This window comes from Hemiscyllium ocellatum, chromosome 3 (assembly GCF_020745735.1).
Source record: "Hemiscyllium ocellatum isolate sHemOce1 chromosome 3, sHemOce1.pat.X.cur, whole genome shotgun sequence".
In the NCBI taxonomy this organism is placed as follows: domain Eukaryota; kingdom Metazoa; phylum Chordata; class Chondrichthyes; order Orectolobiformes; family Hemiscylliidae; genus Hemiscyllium; species Hemiscyllium ocellatum.
In genome coordinates, this window is record NC_083403.1 from 135,544,482 (window position 1) to 135,566,141 (window position 21,660).

The window sequence follows — 21,660 nt, forward strand, 5'->3', positions numbered from 1 at the left end:
AAAATTGTCTTGGACACACTTAAATTCCTCTCCATCTCAACCTGGAACACTATGGCAGTCCCAATTTATGTTTAGAAAATTAAAACCCCCTACCATAACCACTCTATTATTCTTACTGCCGTAAGCTGTGTAATTAGAAGATTTTGCAGATAATATTTGAATTGACAATGTCTGTTGTGAAGAAGTGAAAAGAACGTGGCAAAAAAAAGATTGATGAAAATCTCTGACAAACAAAATGATCAACTCAGTGAACCCTGTGGACTCGGGCCATTAAACTGCTTCTCCAGATTTTACTATCATAATTTTTTTTGTGGATGTATCCATCTGCAAGTGTGCAGGGGATTTAAAAAGGGAATTAAAAGATTTAACTAGAGGAGCTACGTATTAACAGTTCATAGCGTTTACCTGTGATTGGAATGTTAGGAATCAGAAAATCCCTACAGTGTGGAAGCAGGCCATTCAGCCCATCGTCCACTGAATCCACACTGAACCTCTGAACAGCATCCCACCCTGACCCAATGCCCTACCCTATCCTTATAACCCTGCATTTCCCATAGCTAACCCACCTAACCTGCACTTCCTTGGACACGTTAGAATGGCCAACACCTAACCTCCACATCTTTGGACAGAGGGGAAACTGGAGCACCTGGAGTAAACCCATGCAGTCACAGGGAGAACATGCGAACTCCACACAGACAGATAGCAGAGGGTGGAATCAAACTCAGGCCCATTTGCTGTGAGGCAGCAGTGCTAGCCATTGAGCCACTATGCCACCCTTGATTATATTTATTTATTTCTTGCTATATCGAAAATCCCTAGATGTATGCTGCTAGCCTGAGGTTATCCAATAGATTAGGAGAAAGTGAGGACTGCAGATGCTGGAGATCAGAGAGTCATGAGTGTGGTGTTGGAGAAGCACAGCAGGTCAGGCAACATCCGGGGAGCAGGAGAATCAACATTTCAGACATAAGCCCTTCATGATGAGTTAAACAATAGAGGAGTTTATTGTATTGATCTTTATTGCATATAGCAAAACTAGGTTACATGGATACTCGTAACAGTGCTACTGCTCCTGCTAGAAGCTTCCCATATCTCTCCATTGACTGTCTCAGATGGACCCTGAGTATCTGTCACAACATCAATGTGGATGGTGTTAAATTACACACTGCTAGATTATTAACCCTTTCAGACCTGTTTAGTAGAGCGATAGCTGGATAGGACATAGTAAAGGACAGCAAGGTATTGCACAGGTTTGGGATTTGTGCACAGTTCAGCAGGTCATTGAGGACAGTATTGAGGAATAGCAGTTTTTGGAAGCAGACAGACCTCTGCTGCACCAGCTAAACTGAGGAATCAAAGGCTAATTAACCTTGCTGAATGAGACAGAGGGACAGAGTAGTAGACAAGCTGTTACAGAGGACGGCATTGATATTGATCAGGTATTGAGATTTTTGACCATTTTTCAATAGAAGTGATTTGGTTTCATAAAAGGATTCATTTCAAAAGAGCTTTAACGCATTGCATTTTTAAAAAAATTCACTGGTATATTCAGTGGCTAACATGCAATTAATTTACGCTTGCATGTTGCTTTTTTATATACTGTAATTAATAACCAATCCATGAAGAGTTTCGATAATTGACACAGCCACCATTTTTAAAAAACAGAGTGTGAGTAAGTTGGCAAGGCCAAAATGTATTGCCTATTCATAACTGTCTCTGAAAGAAGGTGGTAGCAAGTTACCTTGCTGAACTGTGTGGTCTGTGTACTGTAAATACACCCATTAGGCTGTTTGGGAGCAGGTTCCAGGATTTTGCTCCAACAACAATGAAGGCAGTACAATGCCCAGCCAAAATATTGTGCAACATGAAGTGGAACCTCCAGGTGGTGGTGTTACTGTGCATCACCTGCAGTTCTAGGTGTTAGAAAGCTTGAACGTTTAAGATAGAGGCTGGTGTTCTAACCAGGAAGGTTGTTTTGACCTGTAATGGTTCCAAGACTTGAGCATTGCTGAAGTATAAAGGTTCTGATCACACTCTCGACTTGTATCTTGTAGATTATGGACCGGGTTTAGAGAGTTAGTTAGGGAGATACTTGCTGTAGAATTCCTGACTGTGGGCTGGCACTTGTAGCTGCAGTTCTTATGAGTAATGAAAAGGAGGAGATAAGATTCTCTCTTGAGAGAGAGTGGTGTTAATTGCCTGGCACTTATACTGAAAAGCGACAAGTATCTTTCACATTGTGCAATCTTGAATGTTGTCCAGGTCTCACTGTACACGGGCACAGAGAACTCGTTAATGGTATAGAACACTGTGCAATCACCAGCAAAATCACCATTTCTGCCTTTATGGCTAAAAAGCTCATTGATGAAGCAGCTGAAGGTAGTTGGCACTGAGTCAGAACCAGAATTAACTGCTACAGTGTTCTTCTTGAATTAAGATGATGGACTTCCAATAACCACAAATGGTCTCCCTTTGTGCCACATCATATGACTCAGTCACCCCTCCCCAGTGACTTAAATTTTGCAAGAGATACTTGATGTAAGAAACAGTCACTCACACCTAGCACAGAGAATTCCTTCTTTTGTTTAAATTTGAACCAGAATTGTAATTAGATCAGGACCCAGTATCCCAACTGGATTTCCAAATCAGGCAGGTTGTTGTTCATTGCATGCTGCAGGATTCCATTGTGAGTGATTCCTTATTCTGCTGGAGTAAACTGAATGGCAATTACCCAGAATAGACCTATCTTCCTTTGTGAGGCCAGGACATATCGGTCAATCTTACACACAGATGGGTAGACACCTGTAACTGTTCTAGAACAGCACAGCAGAGTCATGGAAAGGTCTGCAGCATCTCTTCAATACCACTGCTGAAATATTACCAGAACGTGTAGCCTTTTGCTGTATCTACTGCCTTTCTTGATATCATGTGGAGAGTGAACAGAATTGACTGATAACTGGTGACCGTAATGCTGAGGACCTCAGAATGAGGACAAGATGGATCACGCAGTCAGCTGAAGATGGCTGAAAAGGCCACAGCAATGTGTTCATATTTCCATAATTGAAAATACAGGGTAGGATACTTGTGAAACCTCCTTCTTTGGTTAGTTGTTTAACTATTACCATCATTCTTCAATTAATATCAGGACTGCAGAGCTTTGATTTGATCCATGTATAATTTTATCCATTGTATGTTAGTTCAGCTGTTTGGTTACCTCAGGCTGATATCATTTTATATCTGTGCCAGATGTTACTCTTGGCATGCTCTCCTGCACTTTTCATTGAGTCAAAGTTAACCCGCCTCAATGGTAATTGTTGAGCCAGAGTAATGCCAGACCATGAGGTTACAGATTGGAATAGAATATAATTCTGCTACTGATGACCAATGAACTTCAAGGATGTCTGATTTCGATGTGCTTGATGGTGTCTAAATATCTGGAAATAGCATGGTTGTAACACCATACAACACTGTTAAGTTGGGAAGTTTCTGAAACTAAGGAATATGGGCATGGACTTAAATTAACATGTTTGGATTGGTTCCAGGAGCAATTACTACTTCTGCACCCGAGAGAACTATTCAGCCAATACCTTCAACAATTGACGCTAACAATCTGAGATAGTCTGATATAAGGGATAATTTTAAATGATTGGAACATAAGTGAGAATGGAACAAAACCAGCAACATTATAAAATATTAAAATTAGAAGTCACATTTGAATTCTATTTATAATTGTATTGAGAACCAGTAGTAAATAAAGCAAAGAGAATTTCAGCTAAAATCATGATTTTATAGAAAAGAAGTGGGGAACTACAGGCAAGGAAAGGCAAGTAAGAAAGAGAAGCAACAATAATATTGAGACAATGAAGAGCCAAGAGTGTTTCAGTAGAATGATGAAAAAAAGAAACATTACCATCAATGCTGCTTCCGAATTTAGAGGAAACCTGCTTTAGCAGCAAGTCTTAGAAGTGTGGGATCAGGATTAAATGAAACGTTCAGAATTTGAAAAAGGTGACCAACCCTGACAGTTTTTCTCCCTCCCCCACTGTATTTGTTTAGACTGACATTGCAAAAGGGACAAATAAGAATTAGTTAACGTTTAGTCAAATTGCAATTTTGCTCAAATAATATTGCTAATGTAGCTAGAGAGTCAAGGTCCAGTGAGGGGCTGAACAAATTATATTTTATACAGTTCAAGGCAGCTCAGAGCCACCTTCTCAAGGGCAGTTGGGGATGGGTAATAAACACTGGCATAACCATTGATATCAATATTCCAGGTATGTTTACATTTTAAACAATTACTTATTGGCCAAGTGGTGCAGGAGTACTCCAGATATCTCAGTGGAATTCTTGGGTTTTACATCATTCAGACCCCAATTTACTGCAGTTGGATTGTGTCTCTAGCAGTGGTCAGTCACAGGGTGATTTCTCCTGCCGAACCTCCACACCAGCACAGCAGTGCGTGTGCAAGTGATGTCTGGAGACACTGCATTGAAGCTGGCAAGTTGGAGCACAATGATGCCAAACCATTGGTCATGTTCTTTTCAGAGTTAAAGATGCAGTCTCAATGTTAGTTTGGGATAGTAATAGTACAGTTAATGTTCCTGAAAAACAGTGGGTTTCAGTCCTACTTAGTCTTGACTACAACTACCGTTCTGAGAGAGTATATTTGAAAGTATCACTCTTGGGGTGAGATAATAACTTTGGCACTGTATGGGCTCTTGGTGGGAAGTGAATTATCCTATGCTGGGGTGTTCTGATTTCTTGGTTAGTAGTTATCCAACATCACCACATCAGATTCTCTGGCTACTGATGTTGTTGTTTCAGTGAGCTTCATGTTACATAATGTCAATTACATTTCCATAATAGTGGTTACACTGGTTTATAAAAAATACTTCATTAGTTGGCAAATACTGGAGCAATGTCTGGAGGCTGCACTGTTGCTACATAAATGCATTTTTAAAATCAATTAAGAGCAATTAACTTGCTTTCTAAAATCAATTATTGGTTAATTACTTTGCTGTCTCACAACAGCTTTGATCATTCACAAGATGGGGCAGCATGGTGGCTCAGTGGTTAGTATTGCTGTCTCACAGCATCAGAGACTCTGATTCGATTCCAGCCTCGGGCGACTCTGTGTGTGGAGTTTGCACATTCTCCGAGTGTCTGCGTGGGTTTCCTCTGGGTGCTCCGTTTATCTCCCACATTCCAAAGAGGTCCAGGTCAGGTGAGTTGGTCATTCTAAAAATTGCCCAGTGTGTTCAGGGATGTGTAGGTTCGGATTATTAGTCTGGGGTAAATGTAGAGCAGTAGGAATTGGGTCTGGATGGGTTACTGTTTGGAGGGTCGGTGTGGACTCATTGGGCTAAAGAGCTCGTAGGTATCGATATCTATACATCCAAGAAATGGTGAATACAAGTGCCACGTGTGGAATGGGATAGGAGATGGTGGTACAAATGCTAATAAAATCTAAATTGGTTGATGCAAGTTAGTTTGGTAAGTGAAACTTAAATACCATTAACTCCTCGGCACACTAATTGACAAATGCTGGATTGTTTCCTGACCAGGAGAAAAGGTGAAATGTGATATGTATTTGTCCTTTGCAGTTGTAGCTTGCAAGTGTTCATTTTGAAAACACTGGATAGGGATAGCAGGTACTGGCAAAGAGGTATTTGAAGAAATCAGCTTAGAATTTGGCAGGAAACATCGAAAAAAATGTGATCTCAGTCCATATAAACCAGATAAGTATAAAGTCTCCACTTTACAAATATAGTGTCGCAAAATTGTTGGGGAACACATGGTCTAATGACAGGGAGGAAGTGAAGGAAATCAGTATTACTGTGGAAATGGTGTTATGGCAACGGATAGGACTAAATGCCAATAAATCCTCAGGTCCCAAAAACTGACATCCCCAGGTACGTAAAGAAGTGTTCATAGAAACTGTTCAGGCATTGGTCATCATCTTTCAAGATTCTATAGATTCTGGAACATTTCCTTGGATTGGAAGGTAGCTAGTGTAACCGCATAAAGGGGGTTAGAGGGAATATAAGATTTTACAGACCGCTGCGCCTGACATTAGTAATAGGGGAAAAATGCTAGAATTCATTGAAATAGATTTGAAAGCAGGGCACGTGGAGAACAGTGACACGATTGGACAGAGGTAGCATGGATTTATAAAAGGGAAATCATGCTCGACAAATCTACTGGAATTATGAGGATGTAACTCAGAAGTGATACAGGGAACCTGCAGATATATGAGTTACTTGGACAATCAGAAGACTCTTGAGAAAGTTCCCATGAGAGCTTAGTCTATAAAGTTCAAGTGCTCAAGATTTGGGGTTATGTACTGATATGAATAGAGAACTGAATGACAGATGGGAGACAAACAGTAAGAATAAATGGGCCTTATTGAATGGCAGCCTTTGACTAGCGGGGTACTGCAGGGGTCAGTGCTTGGATCCCAGCTATTCATGATCTGGAATAGAGAACTAAATGTAATGTCACCACTTTAAATTAAAGACAAAATACTGCTCAGCATCTTTTCAAAAGGAGGAATTGGATTGGGTCCAAAAAAAAGAGCAAATAACTTTTATTAGTCACAATGTTCAAATATATTACAGGAGCTGAAAATGTTCACATAGGAGAAACAGAAGCTTGGATTGATCATAAACAAGTCTACAACTTCGTAAGGGAAACAGACAAGACAAAAGTGAGGACTGCAGATGCTGGAGATCAGAGTCGAGAGTGTGGTGCTGGAAAAGCACAGCAGGTCAGGCAGCATCCGAGGAGCAGGAGAATCAACATTTTGGGCATAAGCCCTTCATCAGGAGTGATGCTGGGAGTCTTAGGGATGGAGAGATAAATGGGAGTGGGGAGTGGCTGAGGGGAAGGTAGCAGAGAGTGCAACAGATCGATGGAGGTGGGGGTAAAGATGATAGGTGGGAAGGAAAATGGACAGGTGGGACAGGTCATGAGGATGGTGCTGAGCTGGAAGGTTGGAACTGGGATGGGGGGGGAGGAATGAGGAAACTGCTGAAATCCAAATTCATGCCATGGGTTTGGAGGGTCCAGAGGCGGAAGATTAGGCGTTCTTCCTCCAGGTGTCGGGCGGTTAGGGCATAGTGATGGAGGCGGCTCATGACCTGCACGGGCCGGTGGGGTTGGTTAGTGTGGGTGTACCAGAGATGTTCTCTGAAGCGCTGTGCAAGTAGATGTCCTGTCTCCCCAGTGTAGAGGAGACCACACTGGGATGAATGGATACAGTAAATGACATGTGTGGAAGTGCAGGTGAAACGTTGATGGATGTGAAAAGACAAACACCAGTATGTTTAAAAGGGTCTTGGATTTTTTTCAACAAAGACAAATATACTGTTTCAAATATAGAAAAGATAAGGTTAAAAGACAATGATGCTTTAACTATGCGATACTGCTGGTGGCAAAATGTATGAAATTAACTCCCTAGCAGTTCTGAGGACAATCGATGATAGATGCATGGTACTATATTTAAAACTAACTTTATATTTTAGATTTATTAAATAAATTTAAAATTCCACCAGCTGCCATAATGGGATTTGCACTCATGTCCCTCAGGCATTAGCCTAAGCCTCTGATTTACCACTGCAGCAGAGAGTCTTCCCCTCCAGCAGTTACTGAATTTCATTATATAAATTGGAAATTGCAGTCTCCTGAAGCATGCATTTGTGAAATATTTGGTGAATAACATTTTGCAATTCAGTTTCAATTTTACTTCTCTCTCAAACCTCTGCATGCTTTCAAAACTGAGTTTTCACTGGAAAGAAATTACCAGAAAGTATGCAACTGCTGATGTTTACTTTCTGACTTTAATGCTAATGAAGAAAATCCAATCCAAAATTATGCTTTCTTAAAAATTAAATTTCAACCTTTGTTAAAGGAAGGGCACAATTGTTAAAGGAAGAGATGGCTTTAAAAGCTTATTCTGTTGGTTAAAGCTGTTACTAATAGTTGGCTCCAGTTGAAGCATTGATCATTTAAGAATTTTTATGAAACTTCTTTTCTTTATAAGTGTTTCAGGTGAACTGATCATAATTTTACAGCATCAATTAATGCTTTAACTTTTGTTTTTCAATTAAAATTTACTAACATTGGAGAAAATAGTAGTTTTCAGTTATTGGAATTTTGACGACATCACACCATATGTTTGCCTGCAGGGATTGTTTATATGTTGCAGTAACAGCCAAGTACTTCATTCCTGGTCCATGTGGATTTAATAGACAGTTATGTTAGATCAGCCTTAAAACTATTTTCTGAGGTCATTATACAGTAATTATTTAGCCTCTTATTGGATCGTAAATAAGTGTTTAACTTGCAAGTATACAACATGTTAAGTAGCCTCAAAATTGATTCTGTACATAACTTATAGCTGCTATTACAATTTTTAACTGTAGCAGTTAGTGTAGATCCTGAAGTATTGAATGAAAAGCAATTTAATTAAGACTTTGAAAATTATTTCTGCTTTCCTCTTGAATTTGGCATTAACTAGATCAAAGAAATAAACTGACTTTTTTTAGAAGTATGATATCAAATCCTTATTATATATAAATAAAAATTAAATATCATTTACTTTTGAGATTTCATTTTGAACTAATGACATGTAGTTTTGGTCTGTGTACACAAAAGAGTTTTAATGATTAACAGGTCAGTATTTCTGGAGCCTTTTGTTTTCAAAACCAGAATATGGTGAGAGAGACAGCGTGAGAGAAATAATTCTAGGATTGAGAATTTGTAAAACTTTCACAGTGCAAGCAATCAGACAGAGTAAACATTAAAAGCATGCTTTTGATCCAGAAGATGCAGGAATCCTTTTCTCCCATTGCTTAGAAAAAAACTCCCATCACGTGGAAAGCTTTGAGCCAGTTGCACAAGTCCTAGTTGAAGTTAGATTAATAAACAGTTTCGCTGCTAGAACCGAGGTAGTTTAGAATAGTTAGGGAATGCCATTTTGCAAGGATTGCAGCTGAAAACTCCAGATCAGTAGTGTTTTGTTAGAACTTGAAAATGTCATTTAAAGCCGAGAACGTCCAACATCAGTTGAGTGACTAATAAAATAAAAAGCGAATCAAATTCTCAAATGGTGGGAATTGAAAGAAATACCTAAATTCACTCAACAGATGTAATAGAGAATGGAACTCTCTCTGGTATGAGTACATTTAACTCTCGATCACCAGTAAGGTCATAGGAAGTGTCATCAACAGTGTTAAGCTGCTCACCGATACAAACGCAAAGTATGTTGGAGAAACTCAGCAGGTGTGGCACCATCTGTGGAGAGAGAAACAGTTAAAATGATTCAAGTCCGGTATTACTGTTCTTCAGTGAGCATGTTCTGATGGAAAACAGAAATAGCTTGAGAAACTCAGCAGGTCTGAAGAAAAATCATTGGACTCAAACTATTAGCTATGCTTTCTCTCGACAGATCCCATCAGACCTGCTGAGTTTCTCTAGAAATTTCTTTGTTTCTCACCGATTTCGGTTTGGCCCTGGGGGAATCCACTCAGCTTCTGATCTCATTACAGCTTAGTTCAAATAGGAATAAAAAGAGGAATTACAGAGGTGAGTTGAGAGTGTCAGCCCTTGACATCAAAGGTTACATTTGAAGGAATGTGGCATTAGGGTGTTCTAGCAAAATCAGAGTCAAAAGAGAATTGGGGAGTAAAGAAATCTGCACTGGTTGGAGGTCAGTCATCTTACTTACAGGAAATCTCTGCAGTTACTCCTCAGGATCATGCACAAGTCAAGAGTGTGATAGAATGTTCTCCACTTGCCTGGGTGGCTGCAGCTTCAACAACACTCAGGAGGCCCAACACCATCCAGGTCAAAGCGAATCGCCACATCCACAAACATCCATTCCCACCACCAATGTTCGGTAGTAACACCATGTCATCAAAAAGATGCATCGCTCAGACAATACCTTCCAAATCCATGACCACTACTATCTAGAAAGACATGGACAGTAGATACATGGGAACCTGCAAGTTCCGCTTCAAGCCATTCACCATCCTGACTTGGAAATGTATCAGTGTTCCTTCTGTGTCACTGGGTCAATTCAGGAACTCCCTCATGAATGTCATTGTACCTACATCAAATAAATTGCAACTCAATCCCACTTCGAAGAACAAGTAAGAATGCGTTGCAAATTCTGGCCCAGCTAGGGTCACTCACCCCATAAGTACACACACACACACACAAAAAAGTTAGTTTACTGAGTTTCACCAGTCTATTTCAGAACTATAGATACTTGATATGGATTACAAATCTGAAAAAGACAATTTAAAATTATGTAGGTGATGATAGCAGTGGTGACAGTGACATTTACATGGCAGCTTTAGCACAAAAAGACATCCAAAGGCAAAAGCCAAAACATCTGTGAATGTTATTTTAAAGAAATTATTATTTCTCCTGAGGTGGTTCAGTGTCAAAGTTTGCTTTATAACACTCCTGCGAAGCATGCTGCGATGTTTTATTATATTGAAAGGTGATGTATAAATACAAGTTGCTGTTGCTTAAACAATTCTACAAACACATTACAATTGTAAAACAAATGTGCATGTAATTACAGAGACTGTAACGTCACAGTGGAGTAGTGAAGTAAATTCAGACACCTTTGATAAATAATACAATATCATTCAGGAATGTCAGCTACCCACTGTGACTGGGCAAACTCATTCTCATGAAAATAAAATTTGCTAACAGCGTTTGATTTAACATGTGCTGAAGGCCAGCATTCTATTTAGTGGTATCTATGTGTTAGTTGGTTATAAACAAAGAAAACTTAGCTTGAAGCTAGATGTTAAAGCAGCAACTATGGGGTTTTTTTTGCCAACCCCATTTTCACTTTACTCCAAATTAGATTAGATTACTTACAGTGTGGAAACAGGCCCTTCGGCCCAACAAGTCCACACCCATACCCCTACATTTACCCCTTCACCTAACACTACGGGCAATTTAGCATGGCCAATTCACCTGACCCGCACATCTTTGGACTGTGGGAGGAAACCGGAGCACCTGGTGGAAACCCACGCAGACACGGGGAGAACGTGCAAACTCCACACAGTCAGTCGCCTGAGGCGGGAATTGAACTCAGGTCCCTGGCGCTGTGAGGCAGCAGTGCTAACCACTGTGCCACTGTGCCGCCCTGTACATCTTGTGTACATCATACACCATTCACTCAGCATTGTAGCTATGGCAGCCAGAGTGATACAGGATTAACTAATGTGACAGATTAGCTACTTGACAAGTGGCAGGTGGACTTTAATATTTGTATTTTGGCAGAAAGGCTGAGGACAGTGGTATGGTGACCAGTTCTGGAGTGAGGACAGGATACTCATAAATGGTTATGTCCCCCTCACCAGGGTGAGGAGGGATGAACAGGTTCCCCTTCTTAATTTAACCCCTCCCTCAGTTGGTCACAATAAAATTAACTTAAAATTGATCACTTCCCTCATGGATACCTTTTCCCAATTCAAATAGATTTGTGTTCTTAAAAAGGAGCCAGGTTAAGTAATCTTTCTAGAGTAAAGAAACATTGAGTTTATTAGTTAATAAAAAGTGAGGAAATGGTAATAAATAGTGACATGCAAACACACAGATTAGAAATGTTAATTCAGTGAAAAGCTAACAGGTAAAAGGATATACAAATAAGCCTCTGTCTACTTTTAAGGTAATACTGATGGCTGTAGTGAAACAGTAAAGGGAGATTCTGGGGTCTGCATGTAAGTAGTCAAGAGTGTGGAAAAGTACAGTAGGTCAGGCAGCAGCTGAGGATCAGGGGAAAAAAAAAAATTGACATTTCGGGCAAAAGCCTTTCATCAGCAAGTAGCCAGGCTTCTATCTTGGTTCCTTTCCAGGAATGGCTTCCTCAGATGGCCTGGCTTCTGGTGCTCCGTGTGGGAGAAACTTCTTACACCCATAGTTGTCCTCAAGCTGTAACCTTCAGATAACCACAGCACATCACCAGCAGTGGTCGCTCGCAGATGAGGAGGATTCTCTTCCACTCTCAGGGCGAGTCCGTAGGTGGCTGTACAGATCCATGCAGTTTACCGCATACTCTGTTACACTTGGGGCAGGTGGTGGTTGCAGGGAGGGGTGGGTAGGGCATTGGTGTGGCCTACATCACATCCACATGCTGGCATGCATGGGCCTGGGGTTGAATTTGGCTTTGGACCCGATTTCTGTGTATTCCTGGAAGGGTAAAATACAAACAGGTTTGCAGATTGGAACAATCCACAGAAGATGGCTTTCTGCAGACAGGAATTGTCAGCATCTTGTTATCTCTATAACCAGAGGAGATCCAAGTCTCATTTAAGGTTTTCTTAGCATCTTCAGGTGTGACATTCCTCCCAGAATGTTACTAGACAGCCACAGATTTTGCTTCTGCATTTTGCTTTGTATCCTCTTTTAAAAAGCATGTGCTGTAATTCAAAGGTTAATATGCCAGTTAAATAGTCTAAGGTTATAATTGATTGCTATTACTAGAGGCATTACAGGCTTAATGACATTATTATTAAAGAGTGGTTAGGATCAAAGGGAGCTGGAGGATGATCAAATCTAGTGTGCCACAGTCAGGAGAACAGTTCGTGAAGCACATAAGTTTTTGGGCTTCATACATAGAGGACAGAGTACAAAAGTAAGGGAAAAAACCAAGGACTGCAGATGCTTAGGATAGAGTCAAAAAGTGGCACTGGAAAAGCACAGCAGGTCAGGCAGCATTCAAGGAGCAGGAGAGTCAACCTTTCAGACATAAGCCCTTCAAGATTCCTGATTAGACCCCAACTAAAGTATTGCCTCCAGTTCTGATCACCACATTTCAGAAGAAACAAAAAAAAAAGCTGCAGATGCCGGTATCCAGGTAGACAGGCAGGAGGCTAGAAGGCAACAAGCCAGGCAGCTTCAGGTGGAGAAATCAATGTTTCGGGTGTAACCCTTCTTCAGGGCTCATCAGGACCTCCTGATGCTGCCTGGCTTGCTATGTTCTTCCAGCCTCCTGTTGTCCACCACATTTCAGAATGCAAGAATCCCTGACAGACTGCAGAAAATATTTACCAGAATTTATTGTTCCCTAGCTGTGACAGTTGCAGGTGAAAAGGCTGAAGTTGCTCTCAGGACTCTTGGTATCCAGATTACTGTGTCCCAGGCCCCGATTCCTCTTCTCCAAAACCAGTTCAGCTGCCTCATTGCTGGAAGTTCTGATGGACTCTCTGGTCATCATCACAGATTTCCTTCCTCCAAACTCTCCCTAATTATTGGCCAAGTCCACAAGTGAGAAGATGTCAATCTTGGTCTCGTCTCTCCAGAATATTTCCTGTTGGCATTTCAGATTTCCAGCATCTATAACACTGCACTTACTCTTGTAATAAAGATTGCTCAGGTCATCTTAACCAATTCTCCCTGCAACCAATAATTCAATTCCCATCACCAGTTTGAGGTTACCACAATGTTCTCTCCCCTTCAACCTCTTCATTCATCTGAGGTCTGGTGGCCCTCAGGTGAAATCACCATCAGTTGCTTTTCTCTAATGAGAGAGCAGCCCGTATGGTCTGATCAGACTATGGCAACACAGCAACAACCACCACCACCACCAATAACTAAATTGAAAGAAAAAAAAATGAGGATTACACTAGAGAAAAGTTCAATCAAAAAACTGCACAACATGAAACTTTCATTCCACGAGGGAGGAAAGACTTACAGTTCAAACGGTGATTCTTTTTCATGAGTAGGATAAATAAGATACACTGGTGCGCCACACAGTAGAATTTTACAGCACGGAATTCAATTCAGTTTTGGCTGCCGTAATTCTTTGTCAGAGCTATCCAATTAGCCTAATTTTTTTTCTTTTGTTTCACATATTGGTTAACTTCACTTGGAAAAGCATCATTGATTTGTTTCCACTGTTATTTCTATAGCTGTGTTATGTATTCTACATCACCCCAAACTCTCACATCGCTCTTAGTGTGATGGCCCTGATGATAGATTAGATTAGATTTTTTTTAGATTAGATTAGACTTACAGTGTGGAAACAGGCCCTTCGGCCCAACAAGTCCACACCGACCCGCCGAAGCGCAACCCACCCATACCCCTACATATTACCCCTTACCTATCACTACGGGCAATTTAGCATGGCCAATTCACCTGACCCGCACATCTTTGGACTGTGGGAGGAAACCCACGCAGACACAGGGAGAACGTGCAAACTCCACACAGTCAGTCGCCTGAGTCGGGAATTGAACCCGGGTCTACAGGCGCTGTGAGGCAGCAGTGCTAACCACTGAATCTGACTCGTGAAAATAGTTTTGCTTCAATTACCTTGTTAAAGTCCTTTGTGATTGCAAATAGATATATCGGATTTTTTTCTTGGTACCTTCTGTTTCAGTGAAAAGAAAACGTACTCCAAAAATCTCACTGCTTAGCTGAAACTGATCAACATTGGCACCATTTTAGTCAATGTCTGGTGTAAGGTCACCACGGCCTCGATTTCCTTTCTAAAATAAAGTGTCCAAAATCAGACATCATGTTCTAATCCTGAGTTCACTGGTGATCTGTATCAGTAGAAAGGTAAAATAGTTACAGCATGGAAGTTGATTAGTTAGCCAACCAGCTCTCTGCAAAAGCAATTCTACATCTGGTTACAATAGCCCTTAAACACCTTACGCAAGTGCCTTTCAAGGGCATGATTGAATCTGCCTCCAAATCACGTGCTGTGGACTATTTTCCCTCCTATTGCTACCAATCATTCTTTCATCAATCACCTTAAATTAGTATCCTCTTAGTGTTTCGTGAATCTTCCACCAATAGGAATAGTTTCGCTTATCAATTCTGTCTAGAGAGCTTGTGTGAAATGCCACATCGCCTCAGGTCAAGATAAGCAAATCCTCGACATTTACCCTTTGGCTCAAGCCATCCACCCAACTCTAGCCCCTCGATTGCACTAATCTCTGCACAGACTGAAGGAGTTACCAGGAAAATTCTCCTCAACTGACAGCCACCCCTGCCACATGCTGCTTAAACAGTCGAGTAAGCCAGACTTTTCTCATCTTGCCTAAAGCTCAAATCATTGCAGGACAGATGGAAATAGGCCCTTATTTGGTCATTAATTGACCATTTGAAGGCCTCAGTTGGCAAAGGGACAGGAAGCTAGAGGGTGCGCTTCTCAGCTGGAATGGAATTCTGGCCTGCCAGTCCTTAGCTCATGAACAAAAACAGAAATTGCTGGAGAAACGCAGCAGCTCTGAGAAACAAAAGTTAATGTTTCAAATGAAACGTTAACCCTGCATTCTCTCCATAGATACTGCCAGACCTGCTGCACTTTTAGTATTGTGGATCCCCAATATTTGCTGAACTACAGCTTTCATTATAAAACCTTTGTACTGTTTTGTATCTGTGCAATACAAGGCTGTGCCAATTAGCAATAATCTAAAGTTCAGAACAATGGTCAAAATGTTAATAATTATAACAGCACAGTATTGATATCTTGGCCACATCTTTGAACAAATTCCTACATTAGAAGTCACTACACCTCGGAAGTACGTTATTGACCAGAAAATGCTTTTAGGCAAAAGTGAGGATTGCAGATACTGGAAATTAGAGTCAAAAGTGTGGTGCTGGAAAAGCACAGCAGGTCAGGCAGCTTCCGAGGAGCAGGAGAATCGACATTCCTGGCAAAAGCTCAATGAAGGGGTCAATTCCCCTGCTCCTCTGATGCCTTTTGCTTAGCCTGTAGTTATACAAATGCATTTTTATTTTCTTTCATATCAACAACAACTATCGCTCAGAGTAGTTTGAAGACAGAGCACCATAGGATATGCCTGAAAATAAAAAATGCTGGAAATCAGTGGGTCAGGCAGCATTCATGGAGTGATAACACACTAATGTTTCAAGTCTAGATGACTCTTCATCAGAATATGACTGTGCTGATATGTGTCAGGTCTTGCAGCTTTGTTAAACAAATAAATTTGAAAATATACTTTGACATTAGGTAGACTTATCAGTTAGTTATAGCAATGAAGTAACAGTAGCATTAATTAGTAATGTCGCCAGGAAGGAACAATGCATAAAAATGAAGTGCAGTGAACTTGAAAATTGAAACAACTGTATAAATAAGTATACATGATTGATTGACATATTAATAAAAATATTAAACTGTGTAGATGTCAACATTAATTCGGTGCAAACTGACATTTTCCTAGCTACCATCAGTTCTGAGGAAGGGCCACGCAACCAGAATGCTAAATCCGATGTCTCTCCACACATGCTGCCAGACCTGCTGAGCTTTTCCTGCAACTTCTGATTTTTGTCATTAATGGGTGCAATATTTAAGAAGCATTCCATCTTTATAAACTTCATCTATTTTAATAGCTCAAAATGGTGAAGCATATCTAGGATATTATTTGGCGAAGAACAAGAAAAGTTGATCAGTTTTTTTTTACACCAGTGCAGATGATATTATTCACAAGCGCAAGATATGCTGACTAGCGCACAATCTAGTAAGTTTGTTTGGAACTACTCAGGCAGGCATTCAAAGAAAGCATCTCGCTGAAACTAGCCAGAACATCAAAGCAACTGATTTGTCAGGACTAGTGTTCAACAACAGAAAACTCTTGGTACTTTTTCCAATGCATTTAGTACAGTACATAGTGATTACACAGTTAATGGCAGTACCCTAGGCAGTGTTACCAAACAGAGACACCTTGGAGTGCAGGTACATAGTTCCTTGAAAGTGGAATCGTAGGTAGACAGGGTAGTGAAGGCAGAATTTGACGCACTTGCTTTCATTGGTCAGTGCACTGAGTTCAGGAGTTGGGACGCCATATTGCGGCTGTACAGGACATTGGTGAGGCTATTTTTAGAATACTGAATTCAATTCTGGTCTCCATGCTATAGGAAAGATATTGTTAAACTTGAAAGGATGCAGAAAAAAAATTTACAAGAACGTTACCGGAATTAGAGGGTTTGAGCCAAAGGGAGAGACTTTCTTTCCTGTAGTGTTGGGGGCTGAGGCGTGACCTAATAAAATCATGAGGACCATGGATAGGGTAAATAGTCAAAAGATCTTTTTCCTAGAGAGTGTGGAGAGTCCAGAACTAGAGGGCATAGGCTTAAGGTGAGGGGAAAGATTAAAAGGGACCAGAGGGTGGTGAGTGTATGGAACGAATTACAAACTGGTACAATTAAAATATCTGGAAGATTAATGAATGATTTATTGTCACATTTATCTAGGGGGAATACAGTGAAAAGTGTTCTGTTGCCACAATCTAGCGCCATTTTGAGGTGCAAAAGAATAAAAAGTGCTTGGAGATTTCATTTTCATCGGCCAGGGTCCCAAACATGGCTCCAGGACTCATGCAAGGTCCCTGCTCTGTGCATACCACACCATCGCTGCAGCCAATGCCTTACCGCCAATTCCAGGAGTCCACGCATCAGGCCTACAAAGTCAGAGGTTCCCACTCTGGTCACCAACACAACACTCCGGCCTCCCAGCAACGTCAGGAAGATTAAGAAAAAAGAAAATAAAAAAAAAGAAAAAAAGACGAAAAAGGAGAGAGGAAAAGAAAAAAAAAAAGTGTGGCTGGTCTTGAGCAGATGGGTCTACCATGCTGGCATCTTGAATATCTGGAACTGCTCTCCTCTCTGCACCGCAGGGTGAATAGGGTGGGTTGAGGGGGACATGGGCCAAATGATGGCAAATCAGACTAGATCAATTTAGCACATCTAATCAGCATGGATAAGTTGGACTGAAGGGTCTGTTTCCATGCTGTACATCTCTATTACTATCACGCCAAGACGACAATATTTTAGCTCAGAACCAGGCAATTCAGTACAATAGGTCCATGACAGCGTTGACCCCCCACAGTCTCCTCACCCTTTCTTTCTGACAAATCTCTGCTTTTCATCTTCATGTGGTGTTATTTCCCCTTGAAGGCATTTATCGGAATGGCCACAACCCTGTGGTAGCAAAATCAAAATTCTGTCCACTCAGGCCGAAGTTTTTCTTGAATTCCTTTTGCATATTTCCTCATCAAATAGAAGCTAGGATCAGGAATCTACTGGATTTTCTATTTTAATATAAATCTCTCCAGCACGAGTTACCACAACTATTCTGTGTTCAGACTGCTGTCTCTGCTCTGCTACATAAACTGCACAATGAGAGATCTTCTTAGTTTCCTTCTTATTTTGCATTCAAAGACCAATAATGTCATTCAGGCCCCTCAAAAATCATTAACTTTTACCAATAAGAAAGCATCCCATTTTGTTAATATCCAATAGGCCACATAATGTGAATCATGATGTGGCAGTACCGGTTTTGGACTGGGCTGGACAAGTTACCTGACCAGGTTATAGCCCATCAGGTTTATTTGTAATCACAAGCTTTCAGAGGTGAAGGACCTGACATAGGAGTGGCATTCTGAAAGCTTACAAATTTCAAATCAACCGGTTGGGTTATAGCCTGGTGTCATGTGACTTCATGCAAATATCTGCACCACTTCCTTCGAACAATCTGAATTACGTAGCAATCCAATATTAGATTACTCCACAAGATATCAGTTTAACTAAGGGTTTGAGGGTTCTGTCTCAACAACATTGTTTGAATCAGGATGGTTAGTGACTTGCAGGGGATGGTATTCCAATGTACTGTTTGCTTTTATCCTGGGTGGGGTGAATCATAGGTTGAAGAGATGTCTTTACAATTTACTGCAATGCATCTTACAGACAGTTCAGGTTACAGTCCTGGCTAACCACCCTTGAGGGAGGGAGTCTTTGCAAACAATTAAAAAGAGACTGCTTTGTCCTGGATGGTCTTGAGCTTCTGGAGTGTTTGCAGCTGTGCTTATCCAGGCAGGTCTAAAATATTCTGTCACAACTCCGACTCTGAAACAGGAGGAAGACTGACCAGGTGATGTTAGAGAACCACATGCCTTCCTTCACAATTAACTCCTCAGGGAAATCCATGTGGAGATGTGGAATGCAAATACAACAAAGCCAATATCTCCATCTGAATTTGGTGAAAGACTCTAATCATATGCTCGAGAGAGATTTCATTGCTGTGACTGATCAAGACCCTGTAGATTGACCGCAAACAGGCAAATGCTCTATTCCGTGTTCTCTTCCATTTGCCTAGTTAGCTTTTTAAACAGCAAGATTCCCAATTAAATCAGGGCTAATGTTAATAACTTGCATTTCTGTAGCATCTTTCATTCTGTATTCTATGTTCACGTTCATATGGCATCTGCTTTAATCAGCTGCTGTCTCAATCAATCCTGCCTCCTTCAATGTTTAATGCACATATATATCCAGGTACCACTAGCCCTCCAAACCACTTCATAATTGTACCCTTTAGCTTAATGTCTCTCTACTGTTTTCTTCCCAAAATGAATAACCAACATCTCATTCCATTAAGTTGTATCTGCAATTATCTGCCCATTCCATTAACCTACATACATCCTTTTTTGAAGTTCTACATTATATTCTTTATGGGTTATACTGCTTCCAAGTTTCATATCAGCAAATTTTGAAATTGTGCATTGTACACTCCTATAAATATAAAATCAACAACACTGGGGCCCTCTAGTAGGAGGTAAGCACTAAATCACAATCTCAAAAGGTTATATTCTCAGCTTAACATTTGTCACATGGAATACTTCAGAAGCAATTCTTGAAGAGGTTATAGCAGGCCATTTAGAGTCAGGATAGTTTAGTGATAGCAAAAACATGTTTAACCAAACTATTAGATGTCTTTGAGAAAGTAACATATGCTGTGGATTTAGGGAACCAATGTCCAATATCACAATCTTATTTTTAAACATTATATGCTTCTGAATAATCTTCTCTTGATATCACCTTTATTCTGGTAGAGGTTGATGGAAAGTAGCATTTAATGTGTCAACCACACTTTCTGCCTCCACATAATAAGCTTCTTCACACCACATTATTTATATGTTAGTAAGTTGGCTGCCAGTTTTTTTTTTCATTCCCTATCTTTACTTCGTCGATACCTGTCTGAACCTTCTACATGTGGCTTGGTTTTCATTGGGTTATCCAGCTGAGATTTCCCCATTGCACAATTTTTCTATTTCAGCTTAAATTTCTTTCTCTTTCAGCATCCGAAGAACTCTGGATTCATTTGCCCTATATTTTCCCATCATGAAAATATACCTTAATTGTACTTTAACAACCACTTTTTTAAAAAAAAAACGAAACCTTGGTTTCTTTACAGTTTCCATTGATTAGATTAGATTAGATTACCTTCCGTGTGGAAACAGGCCCTTCAGCCCTACCAGTCCACACCAACCCTCCGAAGAGTAACCCACCCAAACCCATTTCCCTCTGACTAATGCACCTAACACTATGGGCAATTTAAGCTGGCCAATTCACCTGACCTGCACATCTTGGATCGAGAGAGGAAACCAGAGCAAACTCACACAGAAACGTGGAGAATGTGCAAACTCCACATAGACAGTTGCCCAAGGCTAGAATCGAACCTGGGACCCTGGTGCTGTGAGGCAGCAGTACTAACCACTGAGCCACCAATTTAAATGGATCCATTTTTCCCTGACTGAAATTGTCCCAGTCAGTATTGTTCTTTGTCCTTTACCACAGCCAACCAACATATTTTGGTACAAATCACTGTCCCCAAAGTGTTTCCCTACAACAACCTGATCCACTTGGTCCACCTTATTCCCAAGAACCATGACTCACAGAGAGTAGCACTTCTCAGCAATATCCTTGCATCTCCAAACATTCCCCACAATTTTACAAGCCAGTTATTTAAGTATAACTGATACTAAACATAGCTAATAAAGAAAGACAAGTGTAAAAAAGGAACACAAACTCTGTAATTATTAATGATTACTTCTCATGAACCTTTAGAAAGCAGTTTAATTACTTTACATATAATGGCTACATAACAATAGCGATTACAGTTCAAAAATAATTAACTGTGAAATGTTCTGGGATAAACTTTCCTCAATTGTAATTTACAAGACGTCAGACTGTTCATTGCACAAGCAAATGACAATATCATTAGTTGCACTCAACATCATAGACTGATTTGCTTTGTTACTTTTCTCCAGACTGAAGCAGCTCTATGCCAGCAGGATCTTACCACCAACTGATCACAGATTTTACTGGCAGGCTGTTCCAAAAGCTCTCTACTGAGATCTTTACCTTTCAGCTGTCGCTGAGGATTATGTCTTTTGAAAGTAAGAGAAACCAGACAGCCATTACGAAGAGTATCCAGCAGTCCACTATATTGTTCTTTGCTGGGAACAAAACTGACTCCCAACAATGCTGTCCCAATGGCTGTATTACTACTTGTAATGGTTTCCAATCATGTGCCCAATTTTAAATTGGCTATCTGTAATTTTTGAATTAAGTCCCCATAAAGTTTAGGTGCTGTTACTTGGACTACCTTAGTAAGAAGGTAAACTTGAAACTTACACTAAAAGCAACAGCTGCTTGACGGTTTATGATATTGTAGAAACATGTTTATGTCTAACCTCAAGCCTATAGTTTGAAGAGAAATTCAATAGGAGCTTAAAAGTAAATGGGACATGATCTTTTGAGACCAAAGACGAAACTGATTTGTTTCTTGTGTGAACAAGCTTTCTTAAAACAATAAGCTTATTTTAAAGATAG